Source organism: Ptiloglossa arizonensis, chromosome 9, assembly GCF_051014685.1.
Source record: "Ptiloglossa arizonensis isolate GNS036 chromosome 9, iyPtiAriz1_principal, whole genome shotgun sequence".
Lineage (NCBI taxonomy): Eukaryota > Metazoa > Arthropoda > Insecta > Hymenoptera > Colletidae > Ptiloglossa > Ptiloglossa arizonensis.
The window spans coordinates 12,706,468-12,729,915 of NC_135056.1; the positions used below are offsets into that span (position 1 = coordinate 12,706,468).

At 47.1% G+C, this 23,448-nt stretch overlaps 1 protein-coding gene across 2 annotated transcripts in view; it reads right to left on the reverse strand.

Annotated features, from left to right (window-relative positions):
- The window catches only part of LOC143151215 (protein amalgam), an 86,887-nt gene that overhangs the window by 35,213 nt on the left and 28,226 nt on the right, over positions 1-23,448 (reverse strand). The window lies entirely within an intron of this gene.

Consider the following 23,448-nt stretch of genomic DNA (forward strand, 5'->3'; position numbering starts at 1 on the left):
ACGACCCTCTTTGTCGCCTCTATGTCACCATTTTCCAAGTATTCCTTTCGAGGCACGCTCGAAATGTTTAATTGCGGTCGACGTACCGATCTTTTCGTGGTTCCGTCCCCCCCCCCCCCCCCCTGTAAATAAACGCTATTGGAGCGATAGAATGTACCGCGTTATCGCGCGCAGATAAAATATCAACCCAGAGTAGACAAAAGTTACGATAAACGTGATCGTTGGAAAACGATGTAGGAAAGGTGATCGTTCGATATAGCTCGCGACGCTTTTAAATTCCGTACGGTGAACGATTTCGCGAATCGCACGTATCTTATGTCAGAGCGACGTCGGTTAGGGTTTCTCGGTAACGTGTGCCAAAGTTACGCGCATCTCCAAGCGTTTCCTAGTATCACGTGGTCAGCTAGAGCACGTGCGTACGCGGTGTACGTACACGCTTACGTAGACGGCTGCTCTGTATTCGTCCGGTGATCCATCGTCTACGCCTAAAAATTCATCTATGCGTTCCTCGAGGCCAGAGGGGAGTGGAGAAGCGGCACGACGGAATGCCGCGGGCGGTTCAACGCCCTGGGCGTCTTCTTCGTCTTCCTCGTGATCCCAATGCACCGCGCCGCCATCCTCCTGTTGCAGTACGCCGTCTTGGAAATAATGGTTGCACTGTCGCCAAACCGACCGACCGACCGACCGACCAACCAACCAACCAACCGACGGACCCCGACCCCGTCGGGCCTCGACTCCAGCTACACGGAAAAGGAGCAACCACGCGGACAACGATGTCAAGTGCGAGGCGCTCGTTGATGATTTACGACGCCCCGTCGCGACTACAGCCATCGGGAGAGATCGTTCTCAATGAGCTTTTACGAGAAACATTTGTAACGCGATATCGACTTCCGATTAAAACTTCGTTTCTGCTCACGGTCGAGCTTTTCGTGGAACAAACGATGCACGAACACCGGCTCCGCTGTCGCGAGGCCGGAAAATATTGGCCGCCAAAGGCTACTCCCCCACCACTCGAGGACCACGCGTTGCCCGCCAACCCTATTTATAGTACGATTACACGTACGAGTGTGCAAGGTTTCCCAAACTTTCGTGATATCAATATGATAAATATTACGCGATTAAATAGAATTTTCTATTGTACTTTTCCGAAACGAGTGGTTACAGATAAAAATGAAATTCCTTTTTGGTACGTCGGGCGTATGTTCTCGATAAGTGACCAGCCAAGTGTGTGCATCGCCATCTGGCCACTTCGGTACGTTCGGTAGTATCTTATGCGACGTTCGAAGAAAGGGAATTGCATTTTTAATTATAAATACTCGTTTTTTGAGAATACTTGTAAAGATATTTTTGCTCCGTGTTACGAGATTGGAAAGTCTATTAGGAGCTAACAATTTTCCCCTTTAACCCCATTCGTCGTTGATCGTATACAGCTGGAAGGAAAAGTGTTTCTCAAACAGTCCATCGAGACATGCAAATCGGGTGAAATTAGTGAAAATCGTCATCGTTATTCGTTACGATGCTAATATTATCGTACGCCGCTTTCTGCTACCTCGTTTTCTTTTCTTGGGTTCTACACTCGTACGCAGATCCTATTGTAAATTACATAAACAAATATTTGTATTCCAATACGATCATAGACTTTCGTTGTACGTCTTTTCTCGATACCGTAACCGGCTGGTATTCTTTCCGCGAGGAAAGCATGACATCTTTCCCGACGTTACTTTCCTCTGGTGAGGTCAAAAGAATTATAATCGCGACGTCAACCACTCGGGAACTTTCCCGTTGATCATCACATCATTTTTTCCTGTCCGAGGATAATTCTTTCGTCGGTGATTAACAGAACACTTTTACGATACACGAAACGATAAAGATCCTTTCGTACCGCATTAACTAGCCTTCCTTCTACACAGAATCCGTTTTCCTCGGGTTAAGTTTTCTTTCGAGTTTTCCTACATTTCGTACACGTGTACGTGCCCCCTCGTAAATTAAACAAACATATATCTGTATTCCAACCGGATGACTTTCGTCAAATTTTCTTTTCCCGATACTCTCTCACTCTCAGCAACTCTCGTGTACGCGAGAGAAGATTTAGGTTAGGTTTACTTTCGAGTTTACTTGCATTTAGTACATGTACACACGCTTTCGCATAAATCCAATAAACAAATATCTGAATTCCAACACGATCGTAGACTCTCGTCAAACGTTTTCTTTCCTACACTCTCTCGGAGCAACGAGGAAACGCGACGCGAGACGACCGCGTATCCAGACGCGTGGTGGGGGTAATCGGTGAGTGGGCTCGCGCGGCCAAATACTCTTGCCTCTACTATAGAGACGACCGGTTTCGAATTCAGTCTCTTATTGTTAGAAGTAACGAGCTCTGGGCCGTCGCCTTTTCAAGCCGAGCCGATTCGTTACAGACCTGGCGCCTGTTGCGACGCGATTCGTGTCGAACGTTTAATGAATGGAGCGCGCTGCGTTATTCGCTCGGCAATTCGATAGCCCGTTACGGGGCGGCGCGTACATCATAATAATTGTTCACGGTCGGTGCTATTTGATCGGTGCTCACGTATGTAAAACTGTGAAATATAACGGGCCCGCTAAAGCGGTAGATCGCGAATACTGATGCTAAATTTGAATAATTATCGGCGAAGATTCGGCCGGACGGGGGCCGTACCTTACATAATAAGCGGCGCGCGCTGAAATATATGGCGTGCTAATTTCAATACCGCGCCGAAGACGGATTTACAATGCAAAGTCTGCTCTGCACTGCGAAATTCGACTCACGACGGTTCCACGAAGCCCGTTCCACCGAAATCGAAAAACCAGAAAATCGTTACGGACAAACAACACAGGCAAAGAGAAAGAGAAAATGATTTTTTCCTTCTGCTTTGTCCGTGAAAATGAGTTGTCCACCGATTTTATCGAGCGACGATCTCGGTCGACCCGAGACCACAGTGACGAGAAAAATTTAACGCCTAGACTCCGGAGATGTCACGAAAGATGGAAGTACGATAAATTATTGAATGTCCCCGCGAAAGTGTAGAAATACGTCGTCCGCGCTGCGATGACACAATGTAGCCAGGTGGTGGGTTTAAAATCCAAGCGGAGAAAGAGCGCGAGCGCGCACATTCTTCCAGCAGGTGTCCCAGCATGTTAAATGTACCTGAACCCGGTACCCGCCGGGAGAACGGTCCGTTAGGTACACCCCCCTGGACTAATTAATTGCTGTTCAGTGATCACAACACTTTCGACGCTTCTGGTATTCTACGCGATACACGATACTACAAATCTGCCTGTCGAGACCGCGTAAATCTTCGCTACTCCGTTTCTTCGATTAAACTCGCTCGTTCGCTCATTGGTTGCTCTTCAGCGCGTATCAGAGGCGCTTAACGATGTTCCATTATTAAGTAATAACCTTATCGTCGATTATGAATCACGAGCTGCCTTAGAGACGTCGAGGAACACTTTAATATTGCACACAGATCCACGAAGGATCCGTGGATTACATAGTGGAACTTGAAATTTTCATTGCTGGGAAACCATGGTCGCTTGTACCGCTGCTACACAGTACGGGAGCGATGGAATGTTTACCAAAGGAATTTTAACGAAATACTCGCCGCAAACTAGAGAAGAATAACGCGTTTTACGAATAAACGCGAAGCACCACCATTCGAAGATTCTGCTCCAGAATTCCACGCTAGGAACTTTATTATTGAATTCTCGCACCGTGCAATTTCATATTGTAATACGCAATGCGCGTGCGTACACGCTTTTCGAATAACTTCCGCTCGATTTCGATCGATTTCGATCGATCGATTCGATATTCGAATATCGTGTTTCGAATAATACTCGTGAACGTAAACGCTTCGTTGAATTTGATATCGAGGTCTATCGAGTACCCTATCGTCGATTTTCTCCGGTTAATATTCAATCTTTTGTATACTTCTTTCTTACGCATAAACGATTACGCCCTATTGATTTTAATAAATAATAATACAAGACTATAGCATTAATTCAATGCACAGAGTACTTTGTAATACTCAAGTTCTGTATATCAAGGACAGATTTAGCATCCAAAAGCAATGAAAAAAGTTTTATCGCCTTTTGACTTTGTTTAAGAGTTATTACATTCGTGAGAAATGCTCGAAACGACCATGTTCCATTTCAACGTATGATGATCGTTTTGAACGTTGTTCTCTCTCGGAGACATTTTACCATCGATGTTGCGATTCTTTCGATACTCTCCGATATTCCTCGAATTTTCCATCGTGGTATTTCAACATTTTCGTTACACGTCGAACGTGGAATTGATTTCAAGTACTCAGGTGAATACAAATCAAAGGAATATGCAACACCGGCTCCGTTGGAAAAACGATTACACGGCAAAACTGGCCACGTCTAGTAAACAAAGTCAAATAGGTCACTCGTCGATACGATCTTTTTACCATTGTTCATAGATATCGAATCCGTCCCTGAAATATCGTTCACGTGTTACGAAACACCCTTTACATATATACAGTATCGACCAAAAATTTAAGTATACCAACTTTATTTATATTCTGCACTTAAATCTGAACTGCAAGGTTGAATATTTCACCGTATCTTAATCCTTACACACTGTTTGTGTAATTTTACTATTGCCTGGAGAAAGATTCGTATCCTCTCCCCAAAAAATAAACAGTTATGATAACTAATATCGTTTATAGTATCACATGCCTAAATATACAGTCCCACCCTTGTTTCTTTGTTTGGAAAAAACATGCCAACAGAAAACCTGCAAAAATTAGTTTCGAGAATGGCCAAATTATGTAAAATATTAACCAAGAAAAAAAGTAGTTACTTTAACGAGCAAAATTTTTAGTAATATACATTTCCATGGATGATATTTCAACTATTATATTATAACTCACTTTTATAATTTGTTCTGTCTGTGTACGTAAACAGAGGGTAATAAAACATTCTTATTAAATCCCTGATAAAAATAAAAAATTATCTCACACATTGATACACGTACCGAAACTGTTGACCGGTAGTGTACAACCGCGTTAATTCCTCCGTTCCCTTTCCTTTCTCGGTATCGCGTTTCGTTACACGGCCGCGATAAGTACGCGAAGTAAATAAATAAATATACCCATCGTCTTGCATATACATATCCCGGCCCTCTGACTAATTGCGAGTGTGACGTAAGCGTGCCTATATAGAACGAACAATTTTACCGAACACCTCGCCACCACCCGGGAAAGTGGTCTCCAATGGAACACGGTAGGTAATAAACCGGCGACGAATGCGGGTAATTAAGTCCAAGTACGAAGCTCGTGGAGTTCGAACCGTTTTAAATGACAATGTGTTTTACAACTGTCGCGACCCCGTTTCGTGTCGATATGCGCGGCCGCGCGATGTATGTAAATACGATTTACCGCGAAAATATCTCCAGTCTGGTCGGTTTGCCGAACGAACTCCCGATCGCATGCCTGAGCGGTTACAAAGAAATTCCACCGACCGAGTAAACCGTCCCGAGCGGCAAACCGTTGGAAATCACCTCTGTGCGCCGACATTCATCCCCCTGAAAGATAATTAGTTTCCTCCCCCAAGGTCTCCCCCCACCGCGCCGGTCGAGACACCGATAATAAATTCTCCGGCATGTGAGTAAACGAAAGACTCGGTTGTCAACGGACGCGGGTGATGTAGACCCTTCCTTCGCCCGGGTCTGTTTTAACGATTACGGGGTCACAAACGGGAAAACACCCATATACGGCGGGAACACCGTGAAAAGTCTACAAACAATCCGGCGCATGGTTCCATCCCCCCCTTTCCCTTTCTCACGCGAAGCTCTATTCCTAGACCGTCAAGAGTCGACGGTTTGTAAACCTTCCGGCTCACCTCGCGCTCTCCGCCATAAAGATAAACGAAAGGTGGTGAGGGGTATGACGCAGCGGTTGGAAATGGAACTAATATCGGACCCGTACCGGCGGTGAGGAACCCCCTCCACCGACAGGAAGGAACGAATTCTGAGTAATGCGAGCGCAGATAGGGCCCCGGGTTCTTGTGCTCGCGACGCGCTCGTCCTGAAGGTCCGAGAGGATAACGAGGGGATAGAGAAGAGATCGAAACGGAGAGTAGATACTCGGAAAGGCATTCCAAAAAATCACCGCGAACGCTAAGGGAGCGTTTGAGAGAAAATAGAAAGGAAACGCGGGGAAAGAATTCTTGCGGAGGGTACTCTTGAATGTTTTATCGAGGACGTTTGAACGAAACTGTCGTGTACGAGGAACGCGAGAACGAAACGTATTGATTAATAATTAAAGGCGAGCAGCGATACGTGTTGATAGAGAAAAAGTCGAAAGGTACTCTAAAAAATCACCACGAACGCAAAGGGAGCGTTTGGGAGAAAATAGAAATCCAACGCGAGGAAAGAATTCGAGGAGCGCATGAATCTACGAGACTGTAGCACGAGGGATTAGGTAAAATAGAATCGGGTTGAAATAGAAGCGAAGAGAAAGCTTTTTGAACGCTCTCCCGACGAATTTTGTACAAAACCGTTGCACGAGGAACGCGAGAACGAAACGTGTTAATTAGTAATTAACGGTGAGTGGTCGTACGACATTTTAGATGCGTTTATTACACGCCAATTAACCTTTCCACTGTTGAATTAATCAGTGGGAAGTCTCTGGATAAATTTCAATATTTATTTCTTGCTAAGTGTGTTTAAAGACATCTCGAAGAGTTTAGCGAAGAAGTACAAAATCGTCTAGGGAATCGTCTACGGAAAATCGAAAAATTTTAATATCCGGTGTATTCTTTAACCGGAGAACCTAGAATAAGTCGAGTATACTCGAACGTGACGGTTCAAAGGTTAGACACAACCGGTCCAAGTTCCACGATTCCTTTTTCACTTTTTGAACATTACACTTTAACCAGCTACGGTACAATTCTGATAATTCGTCACGCGTACCACCAATCATGACCACGTCTCACGAACGTCATTCTGCAATCGTCATACTTCGCGCAAAGAAATCGCCGCCGCCATGGTTTTATTTATTGACAAATTGCATTACTATTATACATCGACTATATCGTTTTCGAGTCGGTAATTATTCAAATATATATAAATAACAGGTATCAAACTATATCTTAAGCCCAAAAACAATGCAAAAGAAGTACCCTATACCTGTCTCTCAGGATGCTCCCTTGAGTTCAACGAGCGCACAAGGTACTCTGTTCAAATATTTGTTCAAAATATTGTTCCTCGATTCGATCGCCTTCTTTATTTTTACCACAGATACAATCCGACATATTTACCGATTTTGCAGTGCTCTCGCGCACCGAATTAACGAAATTCCACCGTATTTCGGAAACACCCTGTAAATGGTCCCTCGGCGGCTCGAAAGCGGCGTAGAGAACGTTTCACTTGCAGCCGTGTACCAGATAAGATCGGACGCGCATTCCGTCCATCTATTGTTGCGTCGCGTCATTTGTTAAACGTTACAATGCGACGGACGAACAGCGAACAACGGGGCCCACGAGGCGAAAGAACGGGCCCCGTGTGTCGAGCATACCGGGGGGACCGGCGTCGTCCGCGATAACGATACTCCAGAAAACGATTGTTGCTCGCCAGCCCGCGGAGTGAAAGTACGCGATGGGGGCCCCTCCGTGAGGCCCCTCGTGAGGCCCCCTCGAGGCCCCGTTGGGCCCCGTCGAACGCGAGGGCACTTTTCAATTTGCTCGATCGCGGGAATGCGGTTTCGTTGTATCCTCGTGAATCCGCTCGCGCGATACTCGTGTCCTCGTGGCTTATCTTGCACAGCCGGTCAATGGCGGCTCCTATTTTCAACCGCCGGGAAAAGAGTGCCACGCTCGAAGAGCTGGAACCACCAGGCGAAAAAAAACGGAACAAAGTCGCGAACTGCTTCCCCCGCTTGTTCACGGCTCTCCCGCGCGCGTCTGTTAATCTCGAGACGCCGATAGGATTGAAGGCGGCTGGATACTCCTAACGCTTGATCCACGGAGCACGTGGCGTGGTAAAAGCACTTCAACCGGTAATGCACCGATCCGAGGTGTGTATCACGATGTCCGCCCGAAGAACAAGGAGAAAAAATTCTGAGAAGATATTCAGTCGGAACACCCCCGGGGCGTCACTTGTCTGCCACCTCCTCGATGATTACGGGGAAGAAGCCTTTTACCCTACACGTTTTCTCTTCCTCTTCTCGTTCCGTTCTTTTCGTTTATCTGCCAACGAAACTGGTCCACGCGAGCGCCAGTTTTTCGGAGTGTTTCGAACGCGATATCTTCTTCCCTTTTTTCTCTCCCCCCCAGGGGGGTTAACGGTTTCTTTTTTCTTTTCTTTTTTTATTTGTCCTCCGACAAAGACCGCCAACGGCTATCGGAAGAAACAAAGGAATTCGTGTCTCGGACACCGAGACGAGAAGGAAACGTTTCACCGAATTACGTGTACGTGTACCGGTAGGAAAATTCGTTTTACGCGAGCGTTACGACCGTACACCGTCGTTGCAGAGGTCAAAATTGCGATAATAATTCGTCCGGGAGAAACGAGCGAACGTGACAGCGAAACGATCTCTGCACCGAGCGGAGCGTATACGAGCACACGGAGCGGGATAACGCGCGCGATAGAAACGAACCGATCGGAGCGGTTAGTCGAGGAAATAATTGGTCGCGATAACAGCTGAAATAATTCCCCGCCCCCTCCCCCATTCCCGTTGGATGTCTACGCTTTTAATTGACTCTCGATGGTTAACTTATTTGCCCTGTAATGCGTGTCCGGTGAATCGATCGTAACAGCCATAAACCGGGATCGTTCAACCGCTCGGGGGAAATTCGATTCGTCATTTCTCCGTTCGAGGGGGACGGATCATCGCGAGAACTCGCGCCTTTTAATCGACTTTGGTTTATCTTTTTTCTATTTGTTCTTTTTTTTTCTCTCTTTGTTTTTTTACCCCCCTCCCTCCTCCGTATACGTTAATGGACCGTTCGCGGTAATGTATCGATCGCTTGCACAATTTCTCGTCCGCCCGTTACAAGAACTCGAAGCTCGCCCGTGTAATCATAGTAATTTTCTGGTGTCGACTGGTCGGCTCTGTCGCGTTCTGGCCTTTTTAACGGCACACCGACCGTGGAATCTTTGGCTCGCTGCACATGCAACCGGCTGACGTTATCCGCGGCCGCCGCTGCGGCAGCAGCCGGTGCATCGTGGAGAAAAAAAGGAAAAAACGAAGGAAAAAGAGAGAGAGGCAGAAACACGCCGTGCACGGGAGCGAGACCAACGACGAACGACTTCAAGGAAGAAAGAAGGACCGCGGCGAGGTTGCCAAGCCGTGTTTACAAACGTACGTGTGTTGGTGCGCTAAAGGGCTCTCGGTTAAAAGGCGATTTTAACCCGTTGAAATCGGTCGGCGGTTAAACTCTCGCCCCATCACCTCTCTCCATGGGGAATCGTGTATCCACGAGTCCTCTCGCGGGACGAATGAGTTTTATTGTGAGCCCGTGTGCGTTACGTTGACGCTTTTAATCCATTGGTGGGCAACGGTGCACGGTTTCGTCGTCGTTACCACCGACGAGGTACCCGCTCGCTTTTTTCCTAGGAGAAAGTAATTTTCAAAAGTGCGACCAACCAAATTAACGACCACGAATAAAACGAACCGCGACCAACGCGAAGAAACGCGTTGCAAGATTTGCTCGCGCGCTCTCTGCATTCGTCGAGTTTCCTATACGGTTCGATCGCCACGAATTTTACACAATCGAGGAACAATTGACACTTTGGACTCGATTGAAGATTCTCCGATGGTCACGTAATTTGGTGTATTTTTGTACTTTTTCTATTTAGGGAAAATTTCGTCGCTTGGGATTCAAATTGGGATTTAAATATTATTGTATGTAGGTTGTGTGTATCGTTCGTGTGCATGTGAAATGTTGAAAGATTTCAAGAATTTTACGGTGTCGGTTTCTAGTAGAGAAAAAGCTTCACGCTTGCAAAAGGTTCACACTTTAGATTCAATAGGAGATTCTCGGTCGTTACGTAATACTGCGTATTTTTTCCACTCCGGGAAAACTTGGTGGCTTGGGATTCAAATATTATACTCCTGTAAGACGTAAACGTACATAGAAGAAATATTGCAAGAAAAATGTTACGTTCCGGATGAAGTGTACAATTTAAAGGATTTCGTCGAGGTATCAATTTTTCATAACGAAAAAGCTTCGAGAGGAAAGGGTTGACCCTTAGGTTCCCGGTAACAGAGTCTCCGGGGACCTGCCAATTTTATCGACATTGACGAAGCTGCTTGTGTCAGCAAAATGACGATCGTCTTCCCACACTCTGTGAAGATCTAGCTCGAGTTTCGAGCGGCTGCAACTAAGTGTAGCTGGCATCTGGAAAGATGACTCCTGGATTAAGGAGAATGTAGTATCATGTGTTAGGGGAATGTGGACAGCGTCGAGTAATTTTTGCTTGGTCGCCGGTCATCGAAGGCTGACTAAAACGTCTGACCCAATACGATTCGCGTATCCTTTCTAGAAGTCACTTCTCAACTTCGCGTGGTATGTATTAGTGGAATATCGGTGTGAGTGGCGAAAGACTCCATTTCTTCTAACAAGCTTCGTAAACGAAGCTCGAGCAAACCATATTCATCTTATCAGTATTTATAAACAGTGATATCAACAGACGAAGAATATACACTACGGATCTACTTATTACAATCGAAACTCGAGTCGCATACGCGCGTAACGAATCATTGGCTTACACATGTTTCTAAACTAAGCGTCAAGAAATTGATTGTACTATATTCTACATTCATTTTTTTTTATCTAGTATGATAGATAGATATTTTTTATGTATCTAGTGAACATTCATCGTTACCGTAATTTAAACAATCATTGCCTTAAACTACTTCGTGTTCACTTTGGAACGTAACTTTGAAACACTGGTCGATTTTTAATCAAGGTAAATCAATACTTGGAATCGATATAGACGCTCGACGTTAATCTCGTTAAATAACGAAACTTTTTTAATTCGCATTCGGTTCTCGAAAATATTTCAGTTCAGCTCGGTGTGTTACCTCAAATATCCGGACACGTGGTGCTGGGTAATTCCAGTCGAACTTCTTTGGTTTTAGAGGTTCGATTTTATCACAACGCGGTGAATTCGTGCTCGATCGTAACGCGAACTGGACACTTCTATCGTTCGATGTAAAAAAGAAAAAAAAAAGAAAAAAAAAATCTAACGAATGCGTAACTCGTTGAAATTTTACGACGTTTCTTGCTCAGGTAGCCGGAATTACCTCCGCTTTTTCCCACTTCGCGCCCAAATGAAATTCAGAGCGGCGACTCGCTCGGAGCTCCGGGTAACACTGTACGACAGTTCGCGAAGAAATAATTTAGATTCATGATCGCGATCGCGGCCGTAACGCGTACGTGCGCGGCACTCGTTACCGCGAAAATACTTAAATCGAACATCGGTCTTCCAGCCGTGACCGTTATTAACCCCTTCGCTTACAACATCGTGCGAGACTCGTGATAAGGAAATCGGACCAAATCATAAGAATTAAGAGTGATTCTTGTCCACGTTTGTACATTCCAATACATTTTCTTAAAAATATTAAAAAGAAACCTCTGTACAATATCTTCGAAAAGAAAAATTAACATTCACGAGGACACTGAGAGCTGTGACTCTTGCTGAAATATATTTTCTTGAAAATATTAGATAGAAACCTTTATACAATGTCTTCGAAAAGAAAAATTAACATTGACAAGGACAATGGGAGTGGTAACCTTGCTGTCGATTTTGACACTCGTTATCGAATCTTAAATCATAGGGCAGGGAGTTAACCAACCCTCTAGGAGGTTCCAATGCGAAAGGTGTCGTGACCGCGAAGAACGTTCACCGATTAGGGTGTGTACCGTCTAATTAACGGCACCGTTGCGAACGTTCGGAGTTTCTTTTTCGACCGGACGTCGTGGTGATACACGACGATACATATTCCCGTCGGTGAATCACGCGATCCCGAAATACCGTCGAAAGTTCGTGTTACCGGCGGACGACTTTTTGAAAAGTAGGCCAACGTAATTCCGCGCCCGACGTTCGGAGATTTAATACGCGACGCGCGAAATTGTTTGGAAAGTGCTTGTAACGACGACCAGCACTGTGTAAGAAGAAGAGAAGACAACGGGGCTCTCCTCTCTCGCGTCCCCGTGACTCGCGAGCGTTGGCTCGCGTCTCTATGACACGAATACCGACGGGGGCGACAGCACCGGAGATGCACACCGTCCTCCTCGTCGTCGTCGTCGTCGTCGTCGTTTCGCTGGATTACGTAACACCGATATCCTCCGCGTGGAACGCGACAGAAGTTCTCCAAAGCGCGCCAAAGAGTCTCCTCGACTTTCGATTCTCACGAGCCACGTGACCCGCGGTGCACGAACCTCTCTCGCGCCTACCGAACGATAATGCATCGCGAACGCTTCGAATCCATTAGCTCGATAAAGTTATTAAGCGACCCCGATCGAAGCCAATCGTACGAACAACCGCCGGTAGCTATCTCGAGAAACCTTTCTCGCGACTCTAGTTTTCCCCTACGCGAGTAACCCGAACGTGAACTCTCGATTCTTTTTCTTCGTAAACGGTACTTAACCCTCGAGTCTTTCTCGTAGGGTAACCCCTTCTCGGATTTTTCCTTCTCCACCGATTTCATACGTTCTGGATTCTCGTTCCATTGGACGACGATTTCGAGCTAATTTATGTTGAATGGAATTATGACCAGATTTGTGCAGGCTTTCAATTATATTTATACGTTCCGTACGATAACCGGGTACCCATATGGGGGTAGATTATGTAATTAAGCGGGACGGTTACGTTCCGGAGGATTCCAATTTATTTAGGGCAAAAGTTACACTCGTGTCGTATAATAATGCATTGGAGTTTCTCGTCTGGAGGCAGAGTTATAGAGAGAATTGTTAGTATCGTTGGAAGCGAGTTGCGTTAAAATATTCGTGTAATATCGTCGCAAGTGCTTCTCTCTTTGGAGAAAAAATAATCCCTAAAAAGTTTGACCATTTATCGAACTCCGGGACCATCGACCCACCTCTTCATCTCCCTCTCGACCGTGATTTCGATCTCGTCCCGCGGGAGGATCGGCCAAGAACACGGCCTCCACGGTTCGGCGTCGGCTTCCTCCTCGGATGTCCGCAACAAATAGTAGCGATTAATCACCGAGGGCTCAGGTAAATTTCATCCGTGGACCCTCTTTCCGAAGTCGTTTTGGGCGACACACGCAGACACGCGCGCGTACCCGTACACGGGGCCATAAACCGCGAACCGTGCGCGCGAAAGGGGAAAATCAACACGAAGTGGTATTCATGTTCGCTTTCGCGGAGTTGCCTAAGCCCCCGCAATTAATCTCTCACGCGGTTAAAAAATTTTATACGGTGTACGTATATATATATATATACATATATATATACATATATATATATACACATAATCTTCCGTTTTCGTAGCTCGCGGTCCGTGAGCGTTATCTCCCGGTCGCGTCGGTTCGTGCAAACACCTTGTACCTGAAATTTCCTGGATGCACGATAATCAAGGTAAACAACGTCGCGACGAGACCGAAGGAGCCTACACAACTTTGATATCGCGCGACTCCGCCTCTCTACTCCCATCTTTTTCGGCCTCCGTGGGACAACGTCGCCTTCGCGGAGGCCGCGTTACAACGAGACTTTTGTGACCGTCGTTAAAAGGTGCGCGTTGCACTTTTTTTCCCTATCCGCGGTGGTCGTAAATCCCGCGAGAAGATACGCCGCGAGGATCGAGACGGTGGACGTTTCTGCCCCGCTCGCTCTCACGCAAGAGAGGGTGGTACGGCTCGTTGTTTCCAGAACGACTTTTACGACGAGACGTAGAAAACCGGGCCACGGCTAGTCCTCGACGATATTAAACGGCCTCGAGGAACGTTTCTCGATAATTTCGTTCCAGCGGCGGCCAATTTGAATTTCAAAACGAGCTCTGATAAAACGCGAATTAAGACGCGCGAAGAATTATCTCGCGATTTGAAACACCGAGGAACGGGACCGACCTCGGCCACCGTTAACCGAGCAATTCGACGCTATTTGCTTGTTAACTTTTATGAATTATTCGCCTTCCACTGCCACCCCCCTTTCGTCGTCTTTCGACGATATATTCTATCTACGGGGCGGTGAGGTCCTTGGCTTCGGATAACATCGTCGTGTACGAGCATGGCGCGAGCGTGCATTGCCACACCAGACCTCTCCTCCGGTACCATTTGAATATTACGAAACCAGCTTTTGAAACAGTGTACGCCTTTGTGAAAGTCGTCGCTGATGGCGTTACGGCGTACAATCGTACCGAACCGAAGGATCGGTTAATAAATGCGGTGAATGCACAAGAGTACTCCCCCTCCTTCCTTCGTTGCACTCGTTCTTCTATCCTGGTCGGTCGTCTCTGTCTCTCTCGATCTACCCTCATCTACTGTGATTCTTAATACCTAGATTAAGGCTGCAGGACGTTGCGTGCTGGTAGCCTTCGGCCACCCACGGACAAATCTATTCGCCGCGATTCGTCGTGACGTTCATTGGAGCCAATCGCGCGAGAAAAGCGATCCGCGCGACCGAATCGCTCCGTCTGGTGAAAAGAAAACATAAAGAGAAAGAAACGAAACGCGGTGCCGGCGAGAAAGAAACGAGTCGGCGAAGACGAGAGACGCTGCGTCTTCTTCTTTGCGAACGAGTTTCGTGCATAGACCGCTCGCGATCTATCTCTTTCCTCTTTCGCGAAACCGCAAGAAGCAATTTATACTTAATTAACGCGAGTGGCAATAAGGGCACAGTGTGGCGAGTTGTTGCCCCGTGAAGCACTCGGTGATCTCGAAGCCGGGCACGAACCGTGATGTGCGTCAAATCACATGCCAACGGACGACAGACTGATTAACTGCCAGCCGTGGAGCCAGAGGGGCCTCTTGCTCGACCGATTCATGAATGAAACGCACGTTTCTCTTTTAGCGTAGGTGTCGGTGTGTGGTGGGAGAGAGGGAGGGCATATGTAAAAACGCGGGAAATGTTTCCCAACGGAGTTGGAAATTTCGTGGAGCGAGTGGAGAAAGCGTTTCCCGTGTCGAAATCATTTCTTCGGAATCACCGTTATGCACACGGTAGGTCCACGGTCGGTTTTAGGCGCGCCATCTACGAACGAAACGAACGATCGCGTCATCGCGAGCGATCTATCGCGAACGGAGATCGGCGTCTATCACAGAAACGTTACCGAACGATTCCATTCAGTACCATTGAGCACGTGACCCCTTGGCCTTATTGTCTCTCATCGATTGACGTCCCGATAGACGCATGAATCACTCCTGTGTCGTAATACTACGGACGCAACACGAATATCGTCGATAAGTTCGAACAATGAAGCCAACGAAAAGCCAACATCGCGCCGCGATAATATTCAACGCGGATCGTACGCTCGGAGGTTTCGTATATCGGTATCGGGGATACCCCCCTCATTCATGAATCTCCTCGATCCTTCGGCAACGTGGAGCTCCCGCTTAACGAAAACGCTTTCGTTCCGCAGGTGTCGTAACTCGTTCGGGGACTGGTCGACTCGTGAACGCGAAATAACTCGTATCTTGTGACACCTGAAACGCACGTGGTTACGGAACTAAACGTGTATTTAGTCGTTTCTTAGCCGTGATACACTTTAGCGAATTTTAATTCGTTTTCGACCGATGTTCCCCGATCGGTAACCAGTGGAATGATTTATTTTTCAATTTTATTCGAAACTTTCGAGAAAAATTGTGCATTCAATGAAAAGTAATTCAGAAGATGGACGTTAGCGAAGATTTCTTCGAGGAAATTCATTTTATCGAATGATATAATGTTGCTTCGTAGCCGGAACACCGATATCGTGATTCCTTGCGAACTTTTTCACTGCAGCGTAACTTACACCTACGAGCTACATTGATTTTGGGCGCTGGGAAACGCCTTTCGGCGAAACGTGTCGATGCTCCCGATGTTATCGTCGAAATAAATTGCGATCGTGGCGTCGATCTTTCTCGGTGTAAGCAAACGCGAGCGAACGAACATCGGAAGGTATTCGCGGTCGCGATAAAAAAAAAAAACAAACAAACAAACGATGCATCGAGTTTTACCTTAACACGTTCTTCCTTTCGACCCGAGGTCCACGAGTTAAAAATGTCTATTCTTATTTTTGACTTCGGTAACGAAACGAGAACGCTACAAAAATACAGCAACGTTCAGACGCGACTATTTTTAATTACAAAAACACGATACGTTACGATGGGTCGAAGAGGACCCCGAAACGCGACAAAGTTCGCGTAATACGTTCTTAGGTTTAACTGTAAAAAATCTTTAGTCGAAAAATGTCCCAAACGTGGTGAAACTCACAATTTTCACTTTATCAAATTGCGAGTTTCACTCACAATTTTCACTTTATTAAATTGCGAGTTTCACCACGTTTACGACATTTTTCAACGCTGCGTTTAGACGTTTACTTTATTTTCTCAGTCCTCTCGTTATTCTCACTTTATTAAACAACCAATGGACCAAGAAAACAAAGAAACGTCGAAACGCAGCTATTAGAACAGTATTAATTACAGAAGAACAATATAGGAAAGAGACGAGTCAACTGAAGTTAAGTTTGAGCGCGTGATCTTGCCCGCGGAGGAAACATTTTCCAACGACGAGTGAACTCATCTCCGGTTAAAAGGTTAAACGTTGAACGATTCACGAACAACCGTGAAAAGTCGATGGAAGGGCAAACGATGACGTAACCGGCTTTGTTTTTCTCCGACGTATCTTTCATCGATCGTAAGGTCCGACTTGGCGACAAAACATCTCGCCAAGGAGAGTTCGACGCCGTGGCGTTTCTTTTCCCGCGCTATTTGTGCGTTCTAGGCGTCGTCGCTTCGAGGAATGCGCGTCATCGTCATCGTTCGACCTACCCGACCGAGTTAGACCTCTCTAATCGAAGCTGGATGGGTAACGACGAATTCCACGAGCTCCGCGCCTCTTCTCTCTTCTCTCCTGGCACCATTGCGTTTCCCAGCCGTCCAACCCCTCGTTAACGAAAACCCTCTGGCGAACTTCCCATGACGGCGGGAAGTTCGACGACATCGTAACCGTGAACTCCGTAGCCGTGACTAGCCACGGCCCGAGAATGGAAAATCGAAACGCCAATGGCGTCTGATTTCAAGCCCCGAAAAATCGAACGATATTCTTTTCCACGTTTTAAAGAAACAATTGTACACGATTCGATTTCAAAGTCTGTTATTTACCAGCGTTTTACCAAACCTACTCGAGAATGGAAAATCGAAACGTCAACGGCGTCCGATTTTGAGCCCCAAGAATCGAACGATATTCTTTTTTACATTTTAAAGAAACAATTGTACACGATTCGATTTCAAAGTTTGTCATTTACCAACGTTTTATCAAACCTACGACAACTGTTTTTTTCGGATAAAAACAATCGACCACGATGCTTGGAATTCACTTTTTATTCCGTGTTTGGTAGACTCTAAGAAGCACCGATTCTCAAACTATGCGCGCGGTTATTTATTCGCGCTTTGCCAAGCCGTAGGAATGTTTTCGAGCAGAAACGATCGATCAACGTCATCGTTTAGCACGATAACCCTCGTCCTGGTCATTCTATGCGAGAAGTTCAAAATAATTCATCCACGTAATTACGTCTATCGCCCGAACCGACGAAAATAGAACGAAATTCGATTTCTTCGAGTTAGTTCCCTTCCGAGTAAGTACAATTGTGGTTTTTATCGAATCCCCAGGGTGTATATTTTGGTATTCGAGGTTAACGTACCCGGACATTGTGACGAATTGTTTTAAGTAGTTGTTCAAACGTTTTAACTTCTTTGTTGGATGAATTTCGAGAAGATACGGAAGAAAGACATCTACAAGGTGATGTCCCCCTCTTGTTGTTTGCCTCGCTGAGGAAGACACGTCCCCGATACTTTACGAGCCGAGCCGGCTGCTCCGCTATTAGAATAATTAACGTCCGCGTAACGCAATTGAACGAAATTATTCGCGACGCGTTCGCGACCAAGTTGGAAACGTCGCGTTAGAAAATGGAAGCGGCGACGATTTTCGCCGAGCATGCGCAAACGGGGTCGTATTTATAGACCGGCGGAACAAAAAATGGCACAGAGCATAGAGAGGGTCCCGTGTTCCCCGTAGCCGGTGAAATTAATAACTGTCAAAGGAACCGATGAGAGAGAAACGACACGACGCGCCGATCGCTCGACGAGAACGCAGGATCGATCGTTCCGCGTAAGGATTCGTCAAGGACGCGTAATATAGCGGGAAACGTGGCTGCCGGGATACCCATTTACAGATTACTTTGCCTCGTTGTTTGCTTCGTTCGTTGCCTTGTAAGACGAGAAGAGCGAAAACAATCTCTGGTTATGGATTATTGTTAACGACACGGAACTCGAAAGCGGAGCCTCTTGGAGAGTCAAAGAGGGGATCGCTTATCTTCCAGGGGCCTTCTGGAAGGTTAAAGGATTACTTTTACGGAACGAGTAGCGTTTGTATTGTAAAGAGGTGACATCGTTACGTGTTTCGACCTATCATTTAGCAGTGTCTCCTTTAAACGCGACGGAATTAGAACGGTCTCCAATTATCCAAATCGTCCTGAGTTCGAATGATTAATAGCTCCAAGTATAGAGGAAAGATTTGCTAGACGAACCTTGAATCTTGGACCAAAAGCACAGCAACGTTCCTCCTCGTACCTAAATTATTACCACGTGAACTGATTACGAGAACTCGAAAATATCTCGCCGGTCTTTATCGCGTTCAAAAACCCGGGTTTGCTCACCTTCTGAACGCATCGCTCCAGTATCTTAAAAAATACCTTCTATTCGATTACAAACGATATCATTTCAAGGTAAATCGGTAAAGCTCACGTAACGGATCCTCCTTTAGACCCGACGCTACTAGAACAATCTCCAACTACCCAAATCATCATGTTCGAGGGATTAGCAGCCCGGGGGATCTAGCAGGTAAGCTCTAAATCCTGGCCGAGGCACCATTCCTCTCTGTACCGACACAGTTACCATTACCAAATAATGAACCGATTACGAGGATCCAGAAGTGTCTCTTAACCGCCTTCCTCGCGTACATTCAAACCCCGAACCAAATACCACTAGCGCGGTCGAACCTCCTGCTTCAGAAGAGGAACGAATCGCTCGAAGCTCACCTAAACTCGACGTTCCGAGCTATTCCGGTTCGTTTCGGTTCTGAAATTACATAGAAGGATCGTAGCAGTCGTGGATGTAGGACCGGTGGAGTTTTATCGCTTTTCCCGCGGTCCGTGAAACGAGGGAAAACCTAGGTCACACGGTGGTCTAAGAACGAGCACCTGGGTCCACCGATAAGGGACGCCGGTTCGACGTGTCGCTCGTTCACCGTCTGGAGACGACGAACCAGGCGGTGGAAAAATCTGGCCGACGCAGTCGGCTTTACGGCGCGAGACGTCGAGTCGGGAGCTTTTTTCTTCGGCTTCGCGGACCGGCACCATGTGCGGGTGCTGCAGCCCTGGACCTTGATGGGCTTGGCAACCATGGCAGCGCCACGCTACGACGCCGCAGCGTTGCCACGAGGTGAACGAACACGTGAATGCAAAAGAGCGGTGTGTGTTGGGGGCCCTCGCTGGCCCTCGTTCTAGCAACGAACAAATGGACGCTCGTGCGCTCGTGTTCGTGTCCGTGCTCGTGCACGCGCGCGCACCACCGCGTATACAACGAAAACGAGACAGAACGCGTACCGAATATCTCTCGCGCGCTGTACAACCCGCGACGTTGATAAGAAAAGATCCTCTCGCCTCGGTGCATCGGCGGCTACGGCCTTGAACTCGACAGCCTTGACCTCTGCTGTGTGCCAGCACGGAACGCGGCCCATTGGTCGAGGAAAAATGCAACGAGCGTCCTGGCGTTCTCGGAAGGCTGCACCACTCGCGGCCACGATCCTCCGCAACATCCGTGAGATTACGTTCGCGTGGCTCGCGAACACCGACCACGCGCGGGTTTTTTTCACGCGGGTCTTTCGAAATTCGCTTCCAGAATGGTCGGAACGTAGTCACCGTGCACGTAACCGGGGCGGGTGGTCGGTCGGACTCGTTTCAACGACTTCGGGGCGATTCTTGCGACACTGTGCGCTTGGCACCTTCAGGGCTCTTACAAACCGGTGACGAGAGAACCGATCGCCCGATTTAAAGCCGCGCCAGACGATCACCGCGCAATATCCGGTTCGACGACGTCCAAATCATCTTCGAAAGTAACGCATCGGTTCGAAACGTCGACAACCTTGCGCGAGATTGTTCACGTATCTCGTGATCGAGGCGCGGAATATTTTTATTCGTTTGTGGACATGCCCTTCTCGGGATAACCCTTGCAATAACGGTTTCACACCAAGAGAGACGCTAAGCGTGGGTCAGAACGGACCCCTAATTTGACTCGCGCAAACACTTCGAGTAAAAATTGTATTATTTTGTCGTGCCTTTCTGAATTTCTAAAGAGAGTAACTCGTATAATCGAGCGATGGAAAAGTCTCTCTGAATCCTCCCCAAAAAAAGCCAAGCGAGGCAAGAATCGAACGTTGAGAACACTGTGTAAATAAAACGACGCGTGAATTGTTCGCTCGATCGTTGCGAAGGATAATCATTCGGTCGCGTTTCGCCGCGGTCACGTAATCGCTCAGCGGTCGGTGAAATGCGGCTGTTTTCGTTAATGTTGCTCGCGACGCGAGCGAAGCGCGCGAGAGAGAAAAAGAAAGGGAAAAAAAACGACCTAAAAACTTGTCTCTAATAATGTATGACTCAGAACCTATTCACTTATCTATCTAACCCAGGGGTTTTCAGGCTGTGACCCACGAAGATATATGTATCTAAGCAGTTGTTCCACCCTCGCCGCTGTGGGTTAAGCGCGGTTGATACGCTTCTGCGAGCCAACAGCTTGTAATCTAGGTTCCGATCCGAATGCTATACACGAACGATTAAAACGCGTATTTCGTGTTCCGTTCTTTTTTCATCTCTCTCATTTTTTTCCCTTCGTTCGGGCTCCTTCCTTTTCCTCTCGAGCGATTACAATAATGCGATATCGGTGTTTATCGTCGCGAGCATTTAATCGAAACTCGCTGTTATCGAGTTACGTAAACGGTTACGTTCCACGTTGTAATCGCGGCTCCCTTTCATAAATTTCCAAAAGGGAAAACGTTATTAAATCGTTCACTCTCACGTTTTACTTAAACGATAACCAAACGTCGGTCGCGTTCGTATTCGCTTCGCACGTGTTCAACAGCACGAGAATCTTAACCGTACAAATACCGCGAACATTTTCACAACTACCCAGCCACGTATATCTACGAAACGATCATTTTATTTAAACTCGTCTCGCGAGAACCTACTGAGCTATCGTTCTCCGAATCGTTAATATCCGTCCGTACTTTCGTTACTCGTCGATCGGAGCTAAGGTCAAAGATCACGGAACGCGTATTTTCAACAGATGAGTGCATCGATTGCGAAAATTGTCTATCTAACCCAATTATGCAATTCCTATTACGACCCTCGCGCGAATCGTGGATCGCTTCGTTTCCTCGCTCGGATCTTAAATTTTCTTCTGCGCGCGGTATCGTTGGAAAACGAGCGTTTGATCTCGATCCGGTCGTAAAAACGATCAATTACGTGAAATTATCGACGGTTTCCGCGCAGGAGCGAAAACAGAAGCGTAACGCAATCGCGGCCGATAACAGCCGCGAACGACGCAAACGTACCATTTACTGGTCGTTACGTATTAATTAAACCGCGAGCGTACACTTTGCGGGGCATTGAACGGTCGACTGCTCTTGTCTCGTCGGATAATGCCTGTGTTTATAACGATATTGATTCGTTGCTCGCAACGGGCTACGAAGTGAGACCGATCGGCGCACGAACGGAGATAAACACGAGGTTCTCGGCTAACACTTCCTCGTGGCCGCGCCGCTCGCGTCGCGAATTAACGCTCGGGCGGCGAAATAACGCCTTTATCTGGCGCACGAGATCGAATTTTCCTTTTGCGGATCGCTCGATCCGTTCCGACGCAGGTCCAAGGGGGTAAAATCCGGTCGCGAGCAGGTGCAAATGTACCGGAGGTAGATTGCGCGGTTTCTCAGGAATGGATCCAATTAACGCGAGCGCGCCGATATGAATGGAGTTGTACACCATTTTTTTTTTTTTTCGTTGTTCCTCCTCGAATCCTCGCACGGTGAGTTCTCTCGTGCCCCAACGTATAATTAATAGTCGATCGGTAAAAGAGAAACGCGAGGATCTCGATCGTCCTTTTCCATGGTTGTAGCTGTAACGAAATAAGAAAAAAAAAAGAAAAAAAGAAATTCCTCGATACATTCATCAACGATCGAGCACTCTCGCGATCAACGTAGAGCACCGAACGGGCCATGCTGTACCGTCGTTCTGTTTAATTAAGCAAGGACACGAACTTAAAATTAGCCACGCGGAGCGCGCGGTGAACCGAGAAGACGAGACTCGTAATTTTAGGGCATCGTCCATGCTTCGTGACATCATCGTCCCGATGTTCATTATTACTAGGCTCTCCCGCGCGGCCGCGCGTACTATATCCGCGCGCGCAGACCTCTCTAGTGACATCATCGTCCTAGAGGGAATCACGAGAGCGGCCCGGTTTTTCGATCGATGATTACGGAGCGTCCTTCGAAAATAGATTTGTCTTCGCGGGCTGTGCGCCGCTGAACGTAACTCGACACCGTCGATAAACGTCGTCGAAGGCCCCATCTCTGGTACCCCCACACCCCGAAGACGCTCCACCATCGTGAGATCATCCGCGAAACGGAGAACGCGTCGCTCCGAAAACCGAATTTCTCGTCGATCGTAGCCGCGCGCACGATTGTTGCCCGACGTTTAAACAAACGAACAACGTCGTCGTCGCCGACGCGGCGTCGTTCGAGTATACTTGACCTACTTGATCGGCCGTTTGCTAAGCGAATAAGGATGTTCACGCTTACCATCCGAACGAGGATGTTCACGCTTAGCATTGGAACGAGGATGTTCACACTTACGTTCAATCTGATAATCCAACAAACGCAATCCCCTGTAATCACCGGTATGCGGGACAATGGGTCGTTTCTAATTTTAGACCGCTCGGGAAACATAGAAAGAAACAGAAATCATGGTAAACTTGCCGATCGTTGCGTCACGCGTACGAGACGTTCCTATACGTAGATTCGTTCGCGCAATTTCGATCCGCGACGGTTTAACGATGACACTTTTATCGCGATGGATCGTTACGTCGGACGAAGGTGTACACACGTGCAACCGAGAAACCGGGACGCGCCGGTACGAAAGAGCGGAAGTGAAGCCAAGCGTTTCGTATTAGTAATTTACGACAATACAATCGA